The sequence below is a fragment of the Schistocerca piceifrons genome, chromosome 5 (genome assembly GCF_021461385.2).
Source record: "Schistocerca piceifrons isolate TAMUIC-IGC-003096 chromosome 5, iqSchPice1.1, whole genome shotgun sequence".
Classification (NCBI taxonomy): domain Eukaryota; kingdom Metazoa; phylum Arthropoda; class Insecta; order Orthoptera; family Acrididae; genus Schistocerca; species Schistocerca piceifrons.
The window spans coordinates 91427137-91452661 of NC_060142.1; the positions used below are offsets into that span (position 1 = coordinate 91427137).

Consider the following 25525-nt stretch of genomic DNA (forward strand, 5'->3'; position numbering starts at 1 on the left):
CTTTTTACTACTTCGTTTCTTATTTTATCTGGTCACTTAATTTTGAACATCCTGTACTAGCCCCAAATTCAAATAATTCCACTTTGCTTTATTTCGAGGTCCAAGCTTCACGTTCTTACAATGTTGTGCTCCTGACGTATACTTTGTAATGTCTTCATCATTTCTATACCACTATCTGACACTAGTAGATCTCTTTTAGTGAAGAAAGCTTTGTTCATCTGTAGCATTCTATTTCTGATATCCTTACTTGGACCATCTTGCGTAAACTTACTCCCTACATAGGAGAAGTTTTCAGTTATGCCACTAGAGTGTTCTTCCTAGTTTTGATTTTCAGTGCGTCATTATTCTCCTTCATACTATTTTTCAACAACTTGGTCTTTGCTCTGTTTAGTCTTAAATCATATTCCGTGTTAAGCACATTGTGTGAACTTTATGTTGGCTAATGAGTTCCCTAGTCCTGAACTAGTAGAAGTCGGACGTCTTTGACCAGTAGTCACTTATTTTTTGATTGCAGCCAACGCCACCCAGCTGACAGGAGTGTATGAGATAGTTGCCTGCTGTGTTACTGTGTTGTATTTCACTTTGCTTCATGGGTCTGCTGTTTCCTTTCCTTGTGGTTAGTGTTTGTAATTGTAGATTTTTACCTCCATCATGCGTGACTTAAGCTCTCACGGAAGCGTGGAGCACAGATTAAGATGGTTGCAGTGCTTTAGGCAGGTGTGGTTTGTTAAACCCCCCCCCCCCCCCCCCCCCCCGCCCCTAAGATGGCTTCACACTACATGTGGGGACCGGGTTTACATCACTCACTCCCTGCAAACCCCTCTGGCAATCGGTCATCCTATGGTTAACACACTGTTTGTTGTCCATTCCTTTCGACAGATTTATCTTGCTTACATCCGGCTAGAAGAACTATGTCTTCAGCGAACGTTAGCTGCGTTATCTGTTCCTCTTACACGTTTATTCCACTCAGAAAATTTCTTTTATCTGGTGGAAAATACGGTAGGTGTGACTGGTGCACTTTTGCAGAACATTGTACCAGCATAATTTTTGCTACGTTATGGAGATAGTATTGAAGATCTGGGGAGACCCCAGAGAGACGTCCCGCCATGAGCGGGACACACGTCATTAACCATCATTGAGATCGTCTTCTCAGTCAATCACACTACTCATAGCTTAAATGTGAAAAGTGGTTGACCGCAACCCAGTAGCAGCTTATATGAATATGGTGTCTGTTCTTTTGGACATGTCTGAAAGAACAGACACCATTGATGACCTGCAGCCGTCTAGAACGAAATTAGAATTATGTATTACCTTCAGCTGCTGACGGGCGTTGATATATATTCAACGGGGACAGGTGAAAATGTGTGCCCCGACTGGGACTCGATCCCGGGATCTCCTGCTTACATGGCAGACGTTCTATCTATCTGAGCCACCGAGGGCACGGAGCACAGTGCGACTGCAGGGACTATCTCACTCAGGTTTCCCACGAGACCCACATACCAACCTTGTATGTCCACACACTACATGTGTAATATGTGTGCATCCGCACAGAAGAAGAAGGTTATGGCCGATATTGACCGAACTATATACTTCTGGCAATACCGGCCATGACCTTCCACTTCTGTGCGGATGCACACATATTACCCGAACTCTTACGAGGCTTGGTAAAAACGTCTTCCACGAGTAAAGAGTGTGTTGGGTGGGACACTACGAATGCAGTGTGTGTGGACATACAAAGTGAGAATGTGAAGCGTGCGCGAGATCGTCCCAGCAGTTTCATTATCCCCTGTGCCCTCGGTGGCTCAGATGGATAGAGCGTCTGCCATGTAAACAGGAGATCCCGGGTTCGAGTCCCGATCGAGACACACATTTTCACCTGTCCCCGTTGATATATATCAGCACGCGTCAGCAGCTGAAGGAATTAATGTATAATTCTAATTTCGTTCTAGACGGCTGCAGGCCATCAATGCTGTCCGTTCTTTCGGAAATGTCCGAAAGAACAGACACCATATCCATATACGTATATAGTTCTGGCAATACCGGCCATGACCTCCTTCTTCTGTGCGGCTGTACAGATATTCCCCGAATTCTTACGGGATTTGGTAAGAATGTCTTCCACGAGTAATGAGTGTGTTGGGATGGGACACTACAAGTGTGGACACACAAGGTGAGAATGTGGATCTCGCGGGAGGCGAGCGCGAGATAATCCCTGCAGTCGCACTATCCTCCGTGCCCTCGGTGGCTCAGATGGATAGAGCGTCTGCCATGTAAGCAAGAGATCCCGGGTTCGGGTTCCGGTCGGGGCACACATTTTCACCTGTCCCCGTTGATATATATCAACGCCCGTCAGCAGCTGAAGGTATTAATACAATTCTAATTTCATAGCAGCTTGTCCTGTCGCGAATGATCACGGTCTAGACTCTACGAGGTCTCTCCGACTTAGCCTCATTTCGGCGCTGGCCGCAGGAGTAATGCTGGCATTCTTCAATAAAGTAACTATATTCCTTGCGCTCATTGAGGCGTTCCTTTCGCTCGTGCCTGGGAGCTTTCCTTTAGACGCATAAAACCACACTCACGGTTTCTGACAGGATCCACGCACTCTGGCGATGTGCAATTATGCGAAGTGCTGCTCCGCAGATTTAATCGAAAATGATTTTTTGCGGAGCCGAATCAGTTTCTTCGCTACTACTCGTATGAATGTGACCTAAATGTTTCCGTTCGAAGGCCGTACATTCAGAATCGGAATGCCAAACCAGTGAAACCGTCGTGAGCAATGAGGCAACTATCCCACAAACGCACCAGATTGAAGATATCCGTTTGGTAAACAACTTGCCCTGCTGCGTCGCGAAGTTCAAAATGGTTCAAATGGCTCTGAGCACTATGGCACTCAACTGCTGCGGTCATAAGTCCCCTAGAACTTAGAACTACTTAAACCTAACTAACCTAAGGACATCACACACATCCATGCCCGAGGCAGGATTCGAACCTGCGACCGCAGCGGTCGTGCGGTTCCAGACTGTAGCGCCTTTAACCGCTCGGCCACTCCGGCCGGCGCGTCGCGAAGTCCGTAACGGGCTGCTGCACATCCTCGTCCGACAGGAGTCGTTGACAGTTCAACGCCTTTTTCAAGGGACCGACGGCGTCATAATCGTATGGGAAGAGATCAAGACAGTAGGGCGAGTGCTCGAGTGCCTTATCCTTTGCCTACATGTCCGTGTGTATATACCCGCGTCTGGTCGCGCTGGTTTGCATATACGCTGCAGCAATGCCCTCAGAAGGAACCTTTTTGTTCAATCCTTACAAAAAATCAGTCTACATTACTAGTCTTTGACGTGAGAAACAGCGCTAAACTTTTCTCTACTCCAAACTCAATAATTAAAGTCCAACCACTTTCTAAAAGAGTCCGACATCTGACAACTGGACTGGGTTATGTACGCTGCCTGTATTTCATAAATTTTCACCAAATGCCTCTTAGCAAGTTCCACCAATAATCTTCATGGCAACAAAATAATAATACTATTTAATGTCAACAGGAAAAACGCGCAAAAAACACCGGACTCAAATTTGCACCGAAACTGATGACATTTATTGGCATCAATTAACCTTAGCCACGTCCGTCACCTTTATCCAAACACCTCCTTCAGCATGCTAATGGCTCCACACTTTGAAAAAAAAATGTTAAAATGTGTGTGAAATCTTATGGGACTTAACTGCTGAGGTCATCAGTCCCTAAATTATCCTAAGGACAAACAAACGCACCCATGCCCGAGGGAGGACTGGAACCTCCGCCGGGACCAGCCGCACAGTCCATGACTGCAGCGCCCCAGACCGCTCGGCTAATCCCGCGCGGCTCCACACTCTGATCTGAGACCACTTTTTACCTAACAAATCCTCGGTCGTTAGTCCACAACTCTCGCAAAGAGAAACAACCAAGTGCCTAAGCAGAATACGACGCGCATTCGAATGCTTTGTATACTTTTGTTACTGAGAACGTCACCTATTTGATAATCACTGATCACTAAATTGCGATTCTTCGATATAATAGCCATTTCATTACAAATTCCGCCACCAAGTGCTTGCATCTTGCCACGCCAATGCCGCGATGGCTGCCAGTGGATTTCCAATCAGAATCAGGAGCATTTGCACTGGTCGTTTCCTGTTCCTGCTTGTAGCGCTTCTGTAAAGTGCTAATTCCTGCTAGGGATTTTAGAAGGTTTTCTGAAATGATGTTAGAAAATATGGACCGACATGGAGAATTGCTCGCCCTTGTCTTGAGCATAGTCGGCTCCGACCAGCACCCATTTGGGAGGGTTAGGGAAAGATCGACACATCATCATCAAGAAGCATTTTACTGGGCTGTCTCGGTGTTTCGCATGTTGTGCTTTATGCCACGCACAAAGGTAAGCTGTGTACGACGACGACAACGCTACAGCTAGATGGGTGTGGGACTAGGGTGCAGAATTTAATTACATGGCAGGAGGCCTGTAAAGATTGTGCCGCGTAACTTAGGCGGCGCACGCACTGGCCTGCTTAGCGGGCCCGTCTTGTTAGCCGACTAATGCGTCGTGTCGCGGTCCGCGCCAGGTACTCCCATCCTCCCCCGCTCACCTGCACACGCACGCACGAACACACACACACAGGAGCCCCACCCCCGCGGACCACGCCCTCGCCACGTACCTCAGCTACTTGCGAGTTCACGTCTTCCCAACTTGGGGCACACGCACTGCATACAAATTGTCTGTAATGTGCGGCGCCAGATACTTACGGCCTCTGCTGAATAATGCATCAACACACTGTTGCGTATATCACGCGAGGAAAGAAACTTTTCCAGGTCGATTATAGCTCTCGCGCGGTCTAAAGACTGAATGCAACCTTCCAGTCGTTCCGCGTCTAAACGACCTTACATACTCACCCCAGATTTCGCAGTTCTTCCCAATGTGAATTCTCACTAAGAGCTCGAGTGTCATTTAGGGCGAACATCACAAATAGCGACTATGTCTACATCCTTTCCCTAACTGTCAACCACGTCCTGTATTGTCCCTTGGAAAACGAAGAGTTTGACGTTCGAAGATTTCGTTTATACTGCTAATGTTGTCTGACTAGGAATGATGGAATTACTGACACCGTAAGAGTTGAACCAGAGTGCGTTATAAAAGATTTAATTCTTGCCAGCATCGATAAGGGGAATGAAAACGAAACAGATGGAAGAAAGTAAGTAAGCTGTTTATTATTTCAAAAGTAATCGACGTAACTGTTCGTGTTCCCAGCAGTGCACCTCTTTGTCCGAAAAAAATTGACGGCATTGAATGTCTTTCTTCAGCGTTCCAAAAATATGGAAATCACATCGGGGTAGATCGAGACTTAATGGAGGATGTTAAAGGCTTCCCAGCGAAACTTCTGCATCGTAGTCCCAACAACAAGCACGCCAGCTCCGGGAAAGTCATGACGACTGTCTCCAGAGGCCCGCTACTCATTGACTTTTTGGAACGCGGCGCCACAATTAATGCGCAGCCGTACATGTACACTCCGCAAAAGTTAAAGCGCGCCATCAAGTCCAAGCGCCCAGGAATGCTGTCGGACGCCATCAATGTGTTACAGGATAATGCTTGCCCACATGTTGCAAAGGTTGTTTCGACTACGCTACAGAAGTTACGGTCGGAAACCCTTCCACAGCTTTCATACAGTTCCCATCTCTCCCCATGCGTTTCCATATTTTTGGAGCCCTGGTCACAGACATTGTGGCCGTCGATTTTTTTCGGACTAAGGGTTAAATACATGGATACAATCATGGTTCCGTAGGCAGCCGCAAACATTTTTCCATGAAGGCACTGACCGTCTTGTCTCACAGTGGGATAAATGTATTAACAGTTTTATCCATCACTTTTAAAATAATGTACAGTTTACTTACCTTTTTTTCCATCCATCTCGTTTTCATATGACGGCCCATTATAAACAGTGTTCCAGTTCTGCATGTGCCCTCTACTGAAATCTGCCTAGCAACAACTACTCCACGTTTGAAACAAAACAGAACTGTGCAAGATTTAAAAAGCACAGATCCTTGTTTTTGTTAGTAACTTTCTTTAGCAGTCACAAGTCGCCTACAGCTTCCCTTTATTTTACGTGTTTTACTCGTCTAGCATCCATCGGCCACTCGTCAAATATATCTGGCTGTATATAGCGCTGATGTTGCTGTTGTTATTGTTGCCCAAAGACTGGTTTGATGCAGCTCTCCGTACTGACCTATCATGTGCAGGCACATGCACTCTGCTTAGCTATTATGACTTACATACGCTTGAACCTGCTTATTGTATTCAACCCTTGGAGTACCGCTACAATCTCCCTCCCCCCACCCCCGCCCCGCCCCCACCCCACGCATACTCACTGCACTCCAGTAGTAAACACTAATTCAAAACAACAGTCCAGTAGTTACACAGACAGAATGTTTTGCAAGTATTAATTTACGAGTATTCATGGAATTAATCTCTGTACAATATTTCTTTTCTTTAGTACATAACTGTCCCTTACCTAATACGTAAATATCTAGAACTACTTTCGATTAATACTGCTGGGGAGGGAATTAAATTATTGGATGTGGTAAAAAATTGAAGCTATTATTGTGTAGGATATTTGTCTTGGTAGAAGCGAAGATAATGCTGTATTATTTAAATGAAACTTTATTTTACCGAGTGAGCTGGCGCAGTGGTTAGCACACTGGACTCGCATTCAAGAGGACAGCGTTCAAATCCGAGTGCGGGAATCCTGATTTAGGTTTTCCGTGATTTCCCTAAATCGCAGAAGGCAAATGCCGGGATGTTTCCTTTGAAAGGGCACTGCCGATTGTGTTCCCCATCCTTCCCTAATCCAAAATGCTCAAATGTGTGTGAAATCTTATGGGACTTAACTGCTAAGGTCATCAGTCCCTAAGCCTACACACTACTTAACCTAAATTATCCTAAGGACAAGCACACACACCCATGCCCGAGGGAGGACTCGAACCTCCGCCGGGACCAACCGCACAGTCCATTCCCTAATCCGATGACCCCGCTGTTTGATCCCCTCCCTCAACCAAACTTACTTTTATAATGCATATTCTGATAGAATACATTAGCTTCTGCTCTGTGTGGTTGCGTTAAAACACTGCTGAAATATGTAAAGAGATTCATCCAGTGTAACCCATGTAAAAGTTTCAAACTTCTTAAGCTAATAATGAACAAAGCTGATTCTTATTTGTAGGTATCGGTAGTGAATTTATAATCGGTCGAAAATGCATACCGATCGCCCGCACTTCTACACAATCGTCAGCTAATACAATTATTGCGACCAAAACTAATTTTTTAAATGGCTTCACTTGAAAAGGTGACTCAGAATGCTCGAAATTTCTTGAATGGAATTAGGAATTCTATGATTTGGTATTATTGAATCAAAACAGCTCACACTTACAGAACAATTCCATTATCAGGTGGAAGCGTCGAAGAGAGAGAAAGACAGAGAGAGAGCGTCTTAGAGAATCATGAATCATCATTTTTTAACCGTTACAGATAAAACAATCTCGGCGTGCTCAACATTTATATAATAGTTTCTTTGGCCCAGATTACATGTCTTTCATGAATGACAATGTTGTCTTAGGCACTTTGACAATATCTCAAACGTTTTGCACCTTTTATTTGACATACGAATTTAAGAACTGCTTAAAGTACCAAAGAGGCTTAAAATAGTAAAGGGTTCAAATGGCTCTGAGCACTATGGGACTCAACTGCTGAGGTCATCAGTCCCCTAGAACTTAGAACTACTTAAACCTAACTAACCTAAGGACATCACACAAATCCATGCCCGAGGCAGGATTCGAACCTGCGACCATAGCGGTAGTGCCTAGAACCGCTCGGCCACTCCGCCCGGCAAAATAGTAAAAGGAACGCCACTGCAGCTACTGTACTCAATCGTCTCAAAATGGTCTCTAAATTGCCATTAATGCTATAAACATTAACGCTTATAACTGCAGAGTGTTTCTAAATGTTTTTACACTCTATAAAAACAATCGACTGTCAAAAAACTTCCGTCTGAGGGTGCCGCTGCAGAGAATATGCAACGTAGCGCGACTCCAACGCGGGTTATATAAGCAGCGACGTGTAGGCAAGGAATTAGTGTGGCGTACGAGTGGGTCCGATGTGCGCGCCGTGAGTGTGGAAATGAGAACTGTGTTGACGTTATTACCAACCAAACATGACCAGTGTACTGTTTTTCTTTCCTTGGCTGCCAAAGGAGAAACACTGGTAGACATCCAACGGATAATGAAGAGTATGTATGGGGCAGCATGTCTGTCAAAATGCACCGTTGTGGAATGTTTCGCCGAGTGCTTGTTGATTACCCACAACTTCACACCGCAAAAATTGTAACGCCGATGTTATGTCACTAAAGTGGGGGACACTTGAACACCCACCCCGTAGTCCTGATCTCTTCCTATCCGATTATCACGCCTTCGGTCCTTTGAAGAAAGGCCTTGAAGGTTCGAAGATTCATGCCGGGCGGAGATGTACAGCAGGCAATTACGATCTTCATCGCCCATTAGCACACGGTGTTTTATCAAACGAGTATCTCCAACCTGGTGCCTCGGTGGGCTGATTGCCTCGCACTGCTCACGGCAATTTTGCCTGACTGGCAACCGATTCTGGACTATACGGTCTTCGAACGGAAACTTTTTAATCTCCCTTTATAAGTTGATTACAGACGGCCTACTGAGAAACTGACTATTGTTTTAGATCCAATTCTGGATAATGGCAGTATATACATTAAACGTAATTAAATGCTATACAACATTAAAATAACTTCGTAATAATGTAACTCATATGACAAATAATCGGTTGTTGCTCTCCTTAACTAACTTTCTGCCGTCGCAGTAAACTTTTGTAATAATGCTTAGTTGTAGATAGCGTATTGAACACAGAAACAATACAACGAACTAACATTTACGATAATCAGAACTATTCAGCGAACTGATATTTAAGATTATCGAAACTCGAATAAATAAAATACGCTGACGAGCCAAAACATTACGAGCACTTCTCACCGCAAGCTTGAACGCCACCTGGTGGCTTTGTGGGTTCAAAATGGTTCAAATGGCTCTGAGCACTATGGGACTTAACATCTGTGGTCATCAGTCCCCTAGAACGACTTAAACCTAACCAACCTAAGGACATCACACACATCCATGCCCGAGGCATTTGAACCTGCGACCGTAGCGGTCACGCGGTTTCAGATTGAAGCGCGAGAACCGCACAGCCACAGCGGCCGGCCGGCTTTGTGGGCATATGGCGTGGTAAGGAAAGTATGTAAGTGTAACAGAGGTGAATGGGGGATCGGTCTAGCGACACAAGGTCCGGACATGGGAAAATCCAGTGACACAGGCGACTGTGACTCGTTCGAGCATTTCGGAAACGGCGAAGCTGTTGGCTGTTTGCGCGCTAATGTCCTGAGAATCTATGGAAAGTGGTTTAAGGACGGCGAAGTCACGAGCAGAGGACAAGGTGTTGCCCGTCCACGCCTCATCACAAGACATGGCGGTAAGAGATAAGCTCGCTCGTAACGCAGAATAGGCGGCGATCTGTGGCAGATCTAACGACAGCACATAATACTGGTGCAGCTACTAGTGTTCTTACAAGCATCCCGCACAGCGCTCAATGTTGGGGCTCCGAAACAGACGAGCCCTAGATGTTGACCAAACGTCATCGTCAGTTACGATAGCAGTGGGCACAGTTTCATCGAGATTGAGAAGTGAATGAAAACGTGTCATGCGGTGGGATAAATCAAGTTTCTTGCTACACCAGGTCGTTGGTCATGTCCGGCAACGCCTTCATCCAGGCGTACGGGTGCTCGAGACATGCACCACGCCTCGCTCGCACATTGTTGGAGGCCAGTATTGTGCTACTGGGGACAATCACGTAGACTTCCATGGGACCTGTAGGAACGCATCGTGACAACTGTGGACCACGCGATCATTATTGCAGACCACATCACTCCAAACTTGGTGTCTTCCCCAAACGCGATGGCTTCCTTCAGCAGGATAAATGAAAATTTCACAAGGCCACAGTCGTGCGACAGAGATCTACGGAACATTATGGTGATGTCACGCTGATACTTCGGCCACCAAATTTGTCTGATCTGAACAAGATGGAACACGTCTGGAACGCTATCGTACCCAAATTCGAGATCACAAACTACCACGTAAATATCTATGATTACAGACCGCTGATGATGCTGTACTTCAATACAAGGAAACGCGTCTGGCGAGAAAAACACGCATTTTATTGTAATTGCAACGACAGAACAAAAATATCCTCAGGAATTGTAAAGCAAGTACCGACAATATGGCTACATGCATGAAGAATTTACCAGTCCGTAATTTCCATGAAATGCGTGACCTGTCTGTAGACATCTGGTGCCTCATACCTCCGGAAACCCTCACTTGCCAGTAATGTTTGTTCCATAATGACTCCAAAATAATGCTCAGTTTGCTGAAACCTCCCATAACTGCATACTTCGTCTCCTGTTGTCTCCTAAATCTTCGGAGTTCCCTTTACCACTGCCCTGATGATGTGTCTGTTGTGCGTTATCATCACGAAACAAGCTGTGACCCTTTGGAGATGCAATGGCCTTCGTTATACGGACGTAGTTGGACCGTGGTGCATGTCTAACTTACGGGTATCTGCAGGGTTCTGGTGGATCGACATCCCCTACTGCTCTGACGGCATTATCAGGTTGCCACCCCCCCTCCCCTCCCCTCCGTGTCCCATCCCCGTATAGTACTTTTAATCACGAGAAGCGTTGTTCCATACGACACGAAGCGGCGCAGATCTCTTTCCATATTTGGGTATCGTTTCTGTGTCATCCAGCGTGGAGCTCATACAAAAGCCATCAGCGCAGAATGCAAGCCAGTGCGACGCAGCGTTATCGAATGTCGAACGTTAACAAGGAGTGAGTCGCTCCTCCCCGGCCATTGCAGCATGAGCGACCGCCCGCCTGTGTTCTCTCTTTTTAGCTAATTGCGCCCCGGAAACGTAGTATGATTGATGGGCTCATGGCTCAGCGTTATTGCTGTGAAATGGAAATGTAAAGTCCATTTCATTCACCCTCGACTAAAGCCGGCTACATAAAGGTATTGCGTTACGAATTTTCGCAACAGTTGTCTACATCGTCGGCATTTATTCGTTTGTGAGATAAATGGATTGTGGAAGCAAGGATGATAAAGCATACAGGCCGCGGCACGTTGCAGCGCGGGAAATCCCTGGGACCGGTCGTTGGCGCTTTTTCTGCGATCTGTGATTTTTTATTACCGTTCCATACTACCGAGTCAGCATTATTCGTCTCGCGTCTTTGTTTCACTTAAATCCGTGGCTTCCTCGTTCTTGGACGAAAGATGATAGTCATTGTTGAAAATTTAAAGATTTCAGTATCCTTGAATGCTTATTTCTTTGATGTACTTTCGGGCACTCAGAACACAAATACTGTTTTGAAATTTCGTCATTTTCATAACCTTATATCCCTTTCAGTCAGCATATAAAATTCAGAATACTTGACGCAGACCACGGCAACCGTTTCTGCGTCTACGTTCACTCCCTGCAAGCTCTCTTATGGTATGCGACAAAGGTATAACGTTTACCACTATCATTTTTACCCATTCGTGAACGATGCGAGAGTAGAACTACTGTCGATAACCCTCCGTATAAACTGAAATTTGTCTAGTTTTCCGATCTTTACAGGTGAGGGAGGATTCGCAAGAGATTACATTCTAAATCACCACAATACGCACGTGTGGAAGATACAAACATTCGAGCAATCACAAAGTTGAGGCATCAGGAACGCTCCAGTGTCAATGAATGGACAGGAATTGTCGGTGACAAACACATAGGGTCATACTCTTTATCAAAGAGATTAACACGTGCTGTGTATTGCCTATTTCTGTACTATGCATTACCAACGCTATTGGAGAACCTTACCCTTGCAGAAAGTCAACAATTGTGGTTTATGCACGACGGGGCACTACCACATTTGCCACGAATCGTGCGACAGTACTTCAACGAAACTTTTCGTGGCGATGGACCAGATGAAAACGCCCAGTAGCATGCACTCTTCGTTCATCGGAACTGAATCTGTTGCGTTTCTTGTCATGGGGAACATTTAAAGACATTGGTGTATGTCCAATCCATCGGCAACGTGCAGACGTTACAGGAGCGTGTGAAACAATTCGAATTTAGCCAAATGTATGAGAAAGAGCTCATGATTCACTGTGAAGAAGAGCTAAAGGATGACGGGATGGGTGGTAACGACAGACAGATAGGAATGAGGGAACAGATCGGCCTATATCTTATCTGATTGATTTCGGGACAAACATTGTAGGAACTCCTCTCCTAGTTTTGAAAGGAATATGTAACGCTATGTTTGTGGGCTTAAGTAACATGTTTGAGTCTCTTTGAAACATAAACTCTCAGAATTTTCACAAGCACGTCTTCTTGGCGCACTCCACGCGTCATTTGTAGCGTCTGCTATAGGAGCAGAGCCTCTTTTTTTTATTTAAGGTTTGATGGAGTCGCACACCGTCGCATCTCCACAACTTCTACGCTAAGAAAGTTGTATAATAGTCTGTAGACAGTGACATTGGAGGTGGGCAGAAGCATTGCGCTACTTTCAGTCCTATGTACCCCAGGTTCAGCCATTGACAAAGTAGAATGTATGTTGAGTGTTACCGTCGCTGGTGAGCAATCACGATGTCGCTATGTCCGCTTGCTGTAGGCACCCACAAGAAGGGGGGGTTCACCATCCCATTTCGGCGTAGATTTTGTTTAAAGCGTTCTTGATTTAATCCTTAGGCGTACCACTCTAAAATTAAATCTGTTAATTACGGGTCTTCAGTATACCACTTGTTGGTTGATTGATTCATGGGAGCGTACCAAACAGTGAAATCATCGGTCCCATTGGATTAGGGAAGGATGGGGAAGGAAGTTGACCATGCCCTTCCAAAGGAACCATCCTGGCATTTGACTAAGCGATTTAGGAACATCACGGAAAACCAAAATAAGGATGGTCGGACGCGGGTTTGAACCGTCGTCCTCCCGTATGCGAGTCCAGTGTGCTAACCACTGCACCACCTCGCTCGGTTTCAGTCTACCGTACAACCGAAATGCAGCCATGGGCGTACATCAGCACAGCAACGTTCTCTTGTATCGCTAGATCTTTTCCGCTCACAGTCCCCTTTGTATTTTGACACTTTCGTAAATTACGAAATTTGAATACGGGGTCTTGTAGTATTTCGGAATGCCCATGATATCGCTTCTTCCGCTAACTTGTGAACCATTTCGTTCACGCGAAGGCAACGGAATTGACCTTTAATCCGAATAAAAAGTTATTCCTCTTTTGCAGTTACTCCACTCGCTAGATTATCTTACACATGATTGTTATGGTGTTCTTTGCGGTGGTGTTTCAGTATTCCTAATGCTGCTTGATCCCGGACAACACGGTAGTCCTCAGATCAGGTTTTTGGCAAGCGTAACTTAAGTCCCGCTAAAATTACAGTTAGTTCTGCTCTTATAATCGATGTTTGTGGGAGCTGTTTCACAGATGAGTCAAAACATTATGATCACAAGCTTAATAGCTTATTGGTCCACGTTTGGAACGCAATACAGCAGCGATTCTGCGTGGGATGGATTCGACAAGTCCTTGACAAGTTTCCGGAGCTACGTCACACGAGATGTCTATGCACAACCGCGTAATTTGGTAAATTACGAGTCGGTGATCCGTGCGCCCTGGGCTGGTACCAGATAGCGTCGCAGACGTGTTACGTCGGTTTCATATCAGATGGATCTGGTGACCAAGGCATCAACTTGAGTTCACTATCATGCTTGCCGAACCACTGTAACACACATTCTTGGTTTGTGAGACGGATAGTTATCCTGCTGGAAGATGACACCACATTCGGGGGAGACATCAAGCATAAAGCAAAGCAGGTGGTCCGCAGTAATGTTCACATAGTCCACAGCTGTGATAGCTCTTTCGCTTACTATCACAGGTCCCATGGAAGACCAGGTAGATATCTTCCACGACATTACACTACGGTGACAATGTATTTTCCACGGCTTTATATTACTGTGACAAAAGTCTTTGGATACCTCATAATACAGTGTCGAACCACCTTTTGTCAATGCAGAAACTGGACGTGGCATGGAATCAACGAGTGGCTAGAAATTCCCTGCAGAATTATTGATCCATGGTGCCTCTACAGTCTTCCCTAATTGTGAAAGTGTTGCTGGTGCAGGATTTAGTGCACGAGCTGCCCTCTCGATTATGTCCCATAAATTTTCGATACGATTCATGTCGGACGAATTGTCCAGAATACTCTTCAAACTAACTGCGAGCAATTTTGGTCCAGTGACATGGCGCATGGTTACATATAAAAACTCCATCGTTGTTTGGTAATGTGAAGTCCATGATTGGTTGCAAATGGTCTTCAAGTAGCCCAGCTTAACAATTCCGGTTCAATGATCGGTTCTGTTGGGCTATAGGTCCCAGTCCGTTCCATGTAAACACAGCCCACACCATTAAGGAACCACCACCAGCATGCACTGTGCCTTACTGACACCTAGGTCCATAGCTTTGTAAGGTCTACGCCGCACTCGAACCATACCATCAACTCTTACCAACTGAAACCGGGACTCAACTGACCAGGCCACGGTTTTCCATTCGCCTAGGGTCCAACCGATATCGTCACGAGTCCAGGAGAGGCTCTGCTGGCGATGTCGTGCTGTTAGCAAAGGCACTCGCGTCTTTCGTCTGCTGCCGTAGCCCATTAACGTCACACACGGGATTCGCATTCGGGAAGACGACTGTGCAATCCCGTGTCCGGCCATCCTGATTTAGGTTGTCCGTGATTTCCCTAAATCGCTCCAGGCAAATGCCGGGATGGTTCCATAGAAGTGGCTCGGCCGACTTCCTTCCCCGTCCTTCCCTAATCCGATGAGACAGATGACCTCGCAGTTTGGTCTCTTCCCCCAAAACAACCCAACCCATTAACGTCAAATTTCGCGGCACTGACCTGACGGATACGTTCGTCGTACGTCCCACATTGATTTCTGTAGTTATTCCACGCAGTGCTGCCGGCCTGTCAGCATTGATAACGCTTCGCAAACGCCCCTGCTCTCGATCGTTAAGAGAAGGCCGTCGACCATTGCGTTGAACGTGACGAGATGTAATTCCTCAAACTTTGTATTCTTGACACACTCTTGACATTGTGGATCTCGGGATATTGAATTCCCTAACGATTTCCGAAACGGAATGTCCCATTCGTCTAGCTCCAAATCCGATTCTGCTTTCAAAGTCTGTTATCCCCCGCCGAGCGGCCAAAATCACGTCGGAAACATTTTCACATTAATCACCTGAGTACAAATGACAGCTCCGGCAACGCACTGCCCTCAAATGGTTCTGAGCACTATGGGACTTAACATCTCAGGTCATCAGTCCCCTAGAACAGAACTACTTAAACCTAACTAACCTAAGGACATCACTCACATCCATGCCCGAGGCAGTATTCGAACCTGCTATTGAAGCGCCTAGAACCACTCGGCCACCAGCGGCCGGCTGTGCACTGCCTAAAACCTTGTGTACGCCGTACTACCGCCATCTGTATAAGTGCATATAGCTATACCATGACTTTCGTCACAACAGTAAGTAGTTGTTACTATTGAAACATCACCGGCTGTTAGTTGAGCGAAAGCTCAACCTACTACCACACAGCTTTTGGAACTACTCTGATTAATTCATACCTGATTTGCTTCCAGTACACCATTGTATTCTACTCTTATTATTCGTTTAAGTAGTTTGTGATGACAAAACAGTGGCAGCCCTTCTCCCTCGCTGTACGTTATCGTTGGTTGCTAGGGTACGAAGACGAAAGTTCTAAGTTCCGATGCTATGCGTACCACCAAAGACAGAAGTAAACTAGAGATGGACGTTACGTATCACAATTAATACAAAACTATCGGAGCAGCATAGTTATTTTTGTAGTCTTATAGAACACCGTTGCCTCGATACTAACTACTTTTTACATATGTCGGTTTCAGTCCCTTCAGAAGAACGTACCGAGTTTTGTTTACTAAATTCCGTAAGCCCGCAATTCGTTTACTGGGTGACATTGCGAAACTGGTCCACCAGGAAATTCAGTGATATGAAACGTCCTGGCAGATTAAAACTGTGTGCCGGGCTGAGTCTCGAACTCGGGACCTTGCCTTTCGCGGGGAAGTGCTCTACCATCTGAGCTCCCCAAGCACTACTCACGCCCCCTCCTCACAGCTCTAATTCCGCCAGTACCGAGTTCGAGTCTCGGTCCGGCACACAGTTTTAATCCGCCAGGAAGTTTCATATCACTGAATTTCCTGGTGGACCAGTTTCGCAATGTCACCCAGTAAACGAATTGCGGGCTTCATATCAGCGCACACTCCGCTGCAGAGTGAAAATCTCGTTCTGAATTAAGTGCTAGTTCTTTCAAACTCACCCTCCCACCGAGCAATTCCATTTTTTCTGTAACTGAACATAGATAGATGATTTTAATCATTTGTGTAGTTATCTTGATAGGCATTTGCGATACTTCCTTTCCACTGAATGCTCGCCCGTGGCTGCGTTAAACGTTGCCGCAATAAAATAGCAGATTGTTAAGACTAATTTACTAATTGGGACATAAATGTAGTTATATTAAAGCGAGCTTCTGCCGGAGGAAGGCACGCATATGGAAGCACACCTCCAGTTCCTGATCAGGGCTAAGAAATAATTACAGTATGGAGGATTATTTACAATCAAGGGTTCCCAACTCAGGCATTCAGTAGCCAGGATATCATAACGACTTCCAATCCCCCCGATATTTCAAACCATAAAGATTTTTATTGCTTCTGCTTGTACTTTAATTTCTTTTCCAAACTTCTCCTTGGTTTTCTTTAATGCTTGCTCGACATCTGTCTAAATGTTAAATCTATGGTAGTAAAAACAGTGATAGGTACTGTAAACACAGTGCAGTATAAACAGAAAAAGCAGACGTGTCATAATAATTGACGTAAATGTAATTTGATAAGTAACAGTTCATTGTTGCTGTCAGTAAAGTGAACTAGAATGAATAAATAAAGTAAATGTAAGTAAAATGTGCAGATTGAATAAGATGGAGGATAGGATGCAATCTTGCCTCGCCCTTTCGCAATCGCGTCTCTCTTTCACGCCGTTTCACTCGTAGAACAGCAGTGTGGTTTCTATAGAAATTGTAGTTTGACTTTCACTCGCTGTATTTAATACCTGATGTCATCATAAATTCAGCCAACACCTTATAGTAATCAGGTATGCAAAACCATTCCCTAAATTAAAACTGAAATCCGACGATATACTAAGATGAAAACTATTCCTGCAGAGTGTGGTTTGACACCATAAGCGTCCCTTTCCACATCTCTGCTAGTACCTTTTCTGCAGCATTGCTAAAGTTCCCTTGTCATGTCATGCAGTTCGTCAACTGCTTATGACCGTCTGTAGCGCCACAGGCCTACGCGCCGCATCTTCGCTTCCTCGAGAGAAAGTGGCTCGCAAGAGGTGCGCAGCAGCTGGTTGGAAACAGGGCGGAAAGGTAGGCACATTTAATTCCGGGTGTGATTAACCGTGCAAGGCGCGCCCGAGAATAGCAAGTTAAACACTCCTCTCAGCAGCCAAGTTACGCGGAGGGCGGTGTTTGCGTTCCAACCTCTATCCATCAGCATCCGAGTGCCGAGTGCCCCGCTAAGGAGTCGGCGGCGGCGGCACGCCAGAGAAATTAATTACAACTCCTCCATCATTTGTGCCTATTCACGAGCGGTTAAATCTGTGGACGGAACGACTTTGACTAGAAAATCTGCTCGCTAAACATTTACACTATTTGATGTAACGTGTACATGAGCGATGCCGGCCGTGTTGACACAGCGGTCTGGCTCGCTTCCTGCAAATACGGCCGGGCCCGGTCTCCACCCCCCCCCCCCCCCCCGGCGCTTTGGCGCTGCCGGCGGCAGCAGCAGCAGCGACAGGGGCGCCTCTCGACTTGCCGGCGTCAGCAGTAAGCAAAACTGCGCCCACCGTCAGCTTTCTACGTCACGTCAGTGGCAGTCGAAACAACGCTCTCCTGCCACAGTCAGTTGCGATCTACCATGTGTAACTGTTTGCGTAAACTCGAGCCCCCATTCTGCCGTCTTTCAAATCTGCGATTCCCACGGATATACAGCAAGCTTCATACGATGCAGATTTATGTGGAGTCGAGACTGCTCGAATAACCGAAAAAAACATGGATGATGCCCTGGTAAAAAAAAAAAAAAAAAAAAAACCCTCAGTCTTCAGACCACGAGTGGTCTACCGGGACCATCCGACCGCCGTGTCATCCTCTGTGGAGGATGCGGTTAGGAGGGGCGTGGGGTCAGCACACCGCTCTCCCGGTCGTTATCATGGTATCCTTGACCGAAGCCGCTACTATTCGGTCGAGTAGCTCCTCAATTGGCATCACGAGGCTCAGTGCACCCCGAAAAATGGCAACAGCGCATGGTGGGCTGGATGGTCACCCATCCAAATGCCGACCACGCCCGACAGCGCTTAACTTCGATGATCTCACGGGAACCGGTGTATCCACTGCGGCAAGGCCGTTGCCTATTAGGCCGTGGTCCAAGACACATTTCTCTGCCAAACACTTCGTCTTCCAGTCCTGGAGAATCATCAGATTCTATAACGGCTCAGAAAGCAGTTCCAGTTTCAAACAAGATTAGCCAGCCGAAATGCATCTACATCTACACTGATACTCTGCAAGCCACCGTACAGTGCGTGGCGGAGGGTACCCTGTATCACTACTAGTCATTTCCTTTCCTCTTCCACTCGCAAATAGAGCGAGGGAGAAACGAGTGGCTATACGCCTACGTATGACCCCTAATATGTCGTATCTTATCTTCGTGGTCCTTACGCGCAATGTATGTTGGCGGAAGTGGAATCGTTCGGCAGTCAACTTCAAATGCCAATTCTCTAAATTTTCTCAATAGTGTTCCCCGAAAAGATCGCCGCCTACCCTCCAGGGATTTCCATTTGAATTCCCTAAGCAACACTTACGTGTTGTTCGAATCAACCGATAACGGATCTAGCAACCCGCCCATGAATTGCTTTAATGTCTTCTTTGAGATGGACCTGGTACGGATCCCAAACACTCGAGCAGTACTCAAGAATAGGTGGCGCCAGCGCCCTATATGCTTTCTCTCTTACAAGTGAACCACTCTTTCCTAAAATTCTGCCAATAAACTGAAATCGAATTGAGATTCTATCCGGACCTGGTGATTTATTTGTTTTCAACTCCTCCAATTGTTTTTCTACGCCAGGGGTTCTTATTCCTTGTTTGGAACTGTAACTACTTTCTGATGACGTCTCCAGTATTGGAAGATGGAACTTTAGTCAGAGATGTATGTCTTGGACCAAGACCTAATGCCCACAACACAAAAATCACGAAAGACGCCAGTACTGGCTTAAAAACCTGCATTGCATGATGTCATGTTTTTACCAAAAATTGTCAGTCACTATACACTCCTGGAAATTGAAATAAGAACACCGTGAATTCATTGTCCCAGGAAGGGGAAACTTTATTGACACATTCCTGGGGTCAGATACATCACATGATCACACTGACAGAACCACAGGCACATAGACACAGGCAACAGAGCATGCACAATGTCGGCACTAGTACAGTGTATATCCACCTTTCGCAGCAATGCAGGCTGCTATTCTCCCATGGAGACGATCGTAGAGATGCTGGATGTAGTCCTGTGGAACGGTTTGCCATGCCATTTCCACCTGGCGCCTCAGTTGGACCAGCGTTCGTGCTGGACGTGCAGACCGCGTGAGACGACGCTTCATCCAGTCCCAAACATGCTCAATGGGGGACAGATCCGGAGATCTTGCTGGCCAGGGTAGTTGACTTACACCTTCTAGAGCACGTTGAGTGGCACGGGATACATGCGGACGTGCATTGTCCTGTTGGAACAGCAAGTTCCCTTGCCGGTCTAGGAATGGTAGAACGATGGGTTCGATGACGGTTTGGATGTACCGTGCACTATTCAGTGTCCCCTCGACGATCCACAGTGGTGTACGGCCAGTGTAGGAGATCGCTCCCCACACCATGATGCTGGGTGTTGGCCCTGTGTGCCTCGGTCGTATGCGGTCCTGATTGTGGCGCTCACCTGCACGGCGCCAAACACGCATACGACCATCATTGGCACCAAGGCAGAAGCGACTCTCATCGCTGAAGACGACACGTCTCCATTCGTCCCTCCATTCACGCCTGTCGCGACACCACTGGAGGCGGGCTGCACGATGTTGGGGCGTGAGCGGAAGACGGCCTAACGGTGTGCGGGACCGTAGCCCAGCTTCATGGAGAAGGTTGCGAACGGTCCCCGCCGATACCCCAGGAGCAACAGTGTCCCTAATTTGCTGGGAAGTGGCGGTGCGGTCCCCTACGGCACTGCGTAGGATCCTACAGTCTTGGCGTGCATCCGTGCGTCGCTGCGGTCCGGTCCCAGGTCGACGGGCACGTGCACCTTCCGCCGACCACTGGCGACAACATCGATGTACTGTGGAGACCTCACGCCCCACGTGTTGAGCAATTCGGCGGTACGTCCACCCGGCCTCCCGCATGCCCACTATACGCCCTCGCTCAAAGTCCGTCAACTGCACATACGGTTCACGTCCACGCTGTCGCGGCATGCTACCAGTGTTAAAGACTGCGATGGAGCTCCGTATGCCACGGCAAACTGGCTGACACTGACGGCGGCGGTGCACAAATGCTGCGCAGCTAGCGCCATTCGATGGCCAACACCGCGGTTCCTGGTGTGTCCGCTGTGCCGTGCGTGTGATCATTGCTTGTACAGCCCTCTCGTAGTGCCCGGAGCAAGTATGGTGGGTCTGACACACCAGTGTCAATGTGTTCTTTTTTCCATTTCCAGGAGTGTATTTACAAAACATGTCACGTTACATGTCACCTTTGAAAGCCCAGTTTATTGCTTACGCACTACTCGTCGGTTACTTAACACAGCGGTTATGTCAACCATACTTTAATGGCAAATTGACGCGTTTCAGTGCTTCGGTGTGTGTGATAACGGGTTCGTCGCGCGCTCGCGCGCCTCGCCTATGCTCTCTTCCTGTGCAGTGGGCTGCCCCAGCAGCAGGCGTTACCTCCTCTAACTTAGGCACTCTCAAGCGTCGTGAGGTGGCATTACCAAATACGGGTTCCTATTCTTAATTTGTTCCTCAAGACATCCTCTACAACCGTTCGAAGTTTGTTGGTGTCATTTGCTACACTCAAAAGGGCTGTTCAGTAAAGAACGATCGTAATTTTTTATGGTCATAACTTCTCACCCTAAGGTCTAAATTTATGATATTCTGTTACCTTAATGTGCAGCAAATACATCGTAGTAGTTTCATTGTTGAGACTCCTGGTTCCCGCCTGTGAGAGGCAGGCAAGGTCTGACATGTTCAGTATCGCCTACCGCTGCAATGGAGGTAACATGCGAGGAACAATAAAGCGTCTTTGAAATTCTGCTTTCGTCTCAGCAAATCTTCAGCTGAGGTCTATACAATGTCACCGGTGGCCTATGGAGAGTCTGGTCTTCCCTACAGCACAGCTCGAAGGTTGTTTAAAATGTAAATCACTTACAAAGTAAGGTGGACCCGGTGCTCCAGTTACTGCTCTTACGGAAAAAAAAAACCATCAACACTGCTGCTGTCATTGTGAGAGAGGATCGCCGCATTACCTTAAGATCACTTTGTGAAATACTGAACACGTTGGTGACACAAAAATTACACATGACACTTGTTTGTGCGCGATGGGTCCCAAGACTGTTGATTCCCGAACAAAAGGACATTCGCGTGCAGGTCTGCACACAGTTAAAATTGATGTTAGAGGAAGATCCGGATTTTCTTTCAAATGTAGTCACTGCTGATGAAACTTGGCTACATCATTTTGATCCTGAGAGCAAACAGCAAAGCTCAGTGTGGAAATCTCATTCATCACCAACCCCCAAAAAAGCAAAAGTGGTTGCTTCTGCGGTCCTCTCATTCTTTGATATTCATGGAATGGTTTATCAGAATGTTGTACCTGCACACAAATCAGTAACCGGACAACACTACAGGGATGTCCTGAAAACATTGCAAGTCCATATCAGGCGCAAAAGACGACATTTCCGTGAAGCAGGCTGGATGCTGCACCACGATAATGCGCGGCCGCATTTTGCCAATGTTGTTGCTGAATATCTTGCAAAAATCAAGGTGAAGTGCATCCATCACCCTCCCTGTATTCCGGATTTAGCTCCATGTGACTTTTTTATATTCCCTAACATGAAGAGAAGCCTTTGTGGGAGGCATTATCAATGATCAGAAGCATTGGTGAAGGCTGCGGAGGCGATTTTGAAGGACCTCTAAAAAAATTGTTTCCAGCATGTATTTGACGACTGGCAGAAACGCTGGGACAAGTGAATCAGATTCAGGGAAGACTTCTTTGAGAAGGACCACCAAAATTATAACGATGAGTAAATTATGTTGTCAAAAAAATTATTATGATCATTTTGTATTGAACAGCCCTCGTAGTTTGTCTAATTAATTATTTTTAACCCCAAGGTATCAATGCATTACAACAAACTGCAGCCAAGTGTTGGAAAATGTATTTTTAGGTATCAGCAACATGAAAATTTCTGTTCTGTCCCTCGAGAAATTAGGTCGCACGATTACTCGTTTCGGATCCCGCATCTTACGGACGAGCGAACATAAATCTGCTCGTCGGTCTCTTCCCTCGCCCACCCCCGTCCCTCGACCGGGTATCTTTTGCGCCATTTCCCCTCTGCCTCTTCCTTAAATTGTAACGCGCGTTTAATTCGTCTCGGTTCCCGCTCCACTTTTGCCAGATTACAGAGTTTCCAGAACTTAACGACTGTTTCATTCGGCGCAGAGATTCCTTTTTTTCCCGCGCTCGGAGTGCGCTAGCCCCCTGCGCTGCGGACGGCCATGAATTTAAGGGAAGTGTGGACGTGATTCATAGAGGCCAGGCCGAGGCAAGCTTCCTGCCAGGGCTGAATCACACCATGCCGCTGCCCCTCAGCTACCAGGCACAGAACTCTGAACAAAGCACGTGTGTTGTTGTCAGAAATACAGTGTGCTTCCAGAACATTGCAGCCTGAATTTCGTAATGGAGAGAAATCTTAAGACGTAGAAGTAATTACAGGTGTACCAAAATGGAGTGTTATAGGTTCATAACTTTCCACAATTTATACAGGGTGTGTTGGGACTGTTGCGTCAAACTTCGTGGGGGTGCAGAGGGTGTCTTCAGCACCAAATCAAGGACAGCAACACATGTTCGGGAACGTCATCCAAGGGCACTGCACGAGTGTCGAAGTTATAGGCGCAAGCGCCTGCCACTAGGCTACCCCGTGACTCTGAACGCTGATGCACGATAGGCAGAATGCCTCGCAATATTGTTTGTTATTTAGTGATCACGACTGACTGCCAAGATAGCCAGTGGAGAAGATGGAGCTAGCTGCTGGGTAGGAAGGCCTTATCTCATATGAATGCAATGTTCTATTGCCTCTGTGGATGACGGTTTTGGACATGGGTTTCTATCTGCAGTTTATTTTTCTCCTGGAACCCTCTAAAATCTCCATTGTTTTTCCGTATTCAGGAAAAAATAAACAGCAGGTGGAAACCTATGTCCACATCTGTCATCCACCAGGACAACAGAGCATCGTATTCATAGGAGACAGCCACGCGGGATTAGCCGAGCGGTCTTGGGCGCTGCAGTCATGGACTGTGCGGCTGGTCCCGGCGGAGGTTCGAGTCCTCCCTAGGGCATGGGTGTGTGTGTTTGTCCTTATGATAATTTAGGTTAAGTAGTGTGTATGCTTGAGGACTGATGACTTTAGCACACATTTGACCATTTTCATAGGAGACAGGAGCTTTCTGTGGAGCAGCTACCTGCAGCTTCTCACTAGTTAGCAAACAATATTGCGAGACGTCCCGCCTATAGTCCGTCAGCGTACAAAGTCCGTTTGCTGCCGAAGGGGCGATTACTGGCAGAGATTGGCGCCTATAACTTCGACGCTGTGTAGCGTCGTTGGATGACGTTTCCGAACACAGGCTCCTATCCTCAATTTGTTCCTCAAGACACCTTCTCACCTTGTACAACCCCTCGAAGTTTGTGTGTGTGTGTGTGTGTGTGTGTGTGTGTGTGTGAATTTCTAAAGGACCAAACTGCTGAGGTCATGGGTCCCTAGACTTACACACTACTTAAACTAACTTATGCTAAGAACAACACACACACACACACACACACACCCAAGGCAGGGAGGACTCCAACCTCCGGCGGGCAGTGCCGCGCAATCCGCACATGGCGCCTCAAACCGCGTGGCCACTCCGCGCGGCCCTCGAAGTTTGCCGCAGCATTTCTAGCTCGTCCTATATAAATTACCTAGTTATGAACGTTGGAAGTTCCATAAGGCTTTTCGTGGATGATACAGAGAAATCACAAGACTAGAAGATGGACGCTTTATGCAAAAGTTGGCAGTTGCAACATAAACAAATGCAGCATGTTATACATTATTGTATGTTTATACGATTGTAGATCAATCACTGGAAGCAGTAGCGTACATAAAATATCCACGAGCATATATGCGGAGCGATTTAAAGCGGAAAGACCACAAAAACATAATCGTAGGTAAGGGAGATGTCAAACCGAGACTCATTGGAAGATTCTTGAGGAAGTTGACTCCACCTACAAAGGATGTAACCTGTAAAACCCTAGTTCGACTAGTATTTGAATATTGCTCGCCGTACCCAATATGATTGACTGAGGAAAGAGAAGAGAGCCAAAGAAGAGCGAAAGCGTCACTGCTTAGCCAATTCCAGTGATAGACGCTGTAAGAGAGGCAGTTGGCGTCACGGTGTGGTTTGTTGTTAAAATACCGAGAGAGTGCACGTTTCTAGAAAAGTCACCCAATGTATTGCTTTCTCTTATGTATATCTAGCGAAGACCTCAACTCAGATGGAATTACAGAGATTCCTGTTCACATGGGGGCTGGCCAACAATCCTTCTTCCCGCGAACCATTCGCATCTGGAACAGGAAACGGGGAAAGCGACACTGGTGCATAAGTACCATATATACACATCGAAAAAAGTTTTGCATCACCTCGGTTCCGAGAGTTCCAGAACCTGTACAGAAAATTGGAATAGAGATCAACATAAACATCATTTCCACCCTTTTTATTGCTGATGAAAACCAGACATTGCATGTTGTACCACCACACAGCGAGACCTTCAGAGGTGGTGATGTACACACTCGTACCTCTAATACCCAGGAGCACGTCCTCATGCATTGATGCATGTCTGTATTCGTCGTGGCATACTGTCCACAAATTCATCAAGGCACTGTTGATCCAGATTGTCCCCATTCCTTAACGGCGATTCGGCGTAGAT

The 25525-nt window shown here is 46.6% G+C and overlaps 1 protein-coding gene and 1 pseudogene across 1 annotated transcript in view; one reads left to right on the plus strand and one right to left on the minus strand.

Moving 5' to 3' along the window:
- LOC124798758 (hemicentin-1) overlaps nt 1-25525 on the plus strand; it is a 1218631-nt gene that overhangs the window by 775559 nt on the left and 417547 nt on the right. The window lies entirely within an intron of this gene.
- LOC124799340 lies at nt 18565-18682 on the minus strand (annotated as a pseudogene).